The following is a 929-nucleotide window of genomic DNA, read 5'->3' as shown; positions in this document are numbered from 1 at the left end:
TCATGAATGGAGTCACTTCCAAACAGGATACTTATCATACAGTTTGGATATGCCTCACTTACTATCTCAGGTGATAAAGAGTTCCTCCTTCTCAGAGATGGATTTCCGTAGCAAAGCTTAGTTATGGGGCATTTTGCAAGGGATTTCACCCGTGTGTTCTCATATTTTCAGTTGTGAAGAAACGTAGCGATATGAAAAATGTAGGGCAGTAATTTTTGAGTTGTTTGCCCCCGCATGGCAGGAATCCAGTGTATTCTGTTTCCTCTGTGCCACCATTCAAACCTCTCTAAGTTTCCAGAAGGCTCCCAGCAGAGGACATGGCCATTCATATCGTAAATCACAGATATACTGATTATTTTTAAAGAAGCATGAATCTCTCTTTCCTTAGAGCAGGACAAAAGTGTATTCCCACTCCATTTGAATATGAAACATGGGGCTCCTAGAAGAGCATGCCAAGAGAAACTCAAGGCACTGTTTTCTCCTTTCTCAAGCATGCGTTGAGAGAAGAACTACATGCATTGCTGAAGGTCCATTTTGCCTCACCCACCAAGAACACCTGGTGAATAATGACTCTCGCTGACTGTTAAACCATTGGTCATGACAACCGAACGAGGTCCTGCACTCCTTTACGACGGTGCATGCCATGCAGTCCTTCTCAGCAGATTTTCCCCCTGAAAGACAAAACGTGTGATGTGGTGATCAGCCAGGGATGCCAAAATGGCCAGGAACGCTGATGAGGATTAAAGTTTAAGGATAACATGGGACAAATGATGCAGTAGCATATCCTCCTGCTCCACATGATGGCCTCCGGTATGACAAGTCCTCCAGCAACAAACTAGATCGTACCAAAGGGACCATCATCATTTCTCCCATGTTGGATTACACAAGTGTCTTCTAGCTGGGCCTCAGCGTCATGCCATTGTACTTGA

General features: G+C 44.6%; 1 long non-coding RNA gene across 1 annotated transcript in view; it reads right to left on the bottom strand.

The window, feature by feature from the left end:
• Positions 1-299: 299 nt before the first annotated feature.
• The window catches only part of LOC103253708, a 3,534-nt gene continuing 2,904 nt past the window's right edge, over positions 300-929 (bottom strand). Inside the window, exon 2 of the long non-coding RNA XR_503899.1 lies at positions 300-671. This is a non-coding gene — a long non-coding RNA (uncharacterized LOC103253708). The remainder of the gene's footprint in view (positions 672-929) is intronic.

The sequence above is a fragment of the Carlito syrichta genome, unplaced genomic scaffold (genome assembly GCF_000164805.1).
Source record: "Carlito syrichta isolate Samal-C Ts95f unplaced genomic scaffold, Tarsius_syrichta-2.0.1 Scaffold247176, whole genome shotgun sequence".
NCBI lineage: Eukaryota > Metazoa > Chordata > Mammalia > Primates > Tarsiidae > Carlito > Carlito syrichta.
Note: the sequence above shows the minus strand (reverse complement) of the source record. Positions and strands in the feature narration are given on the sequence as shown.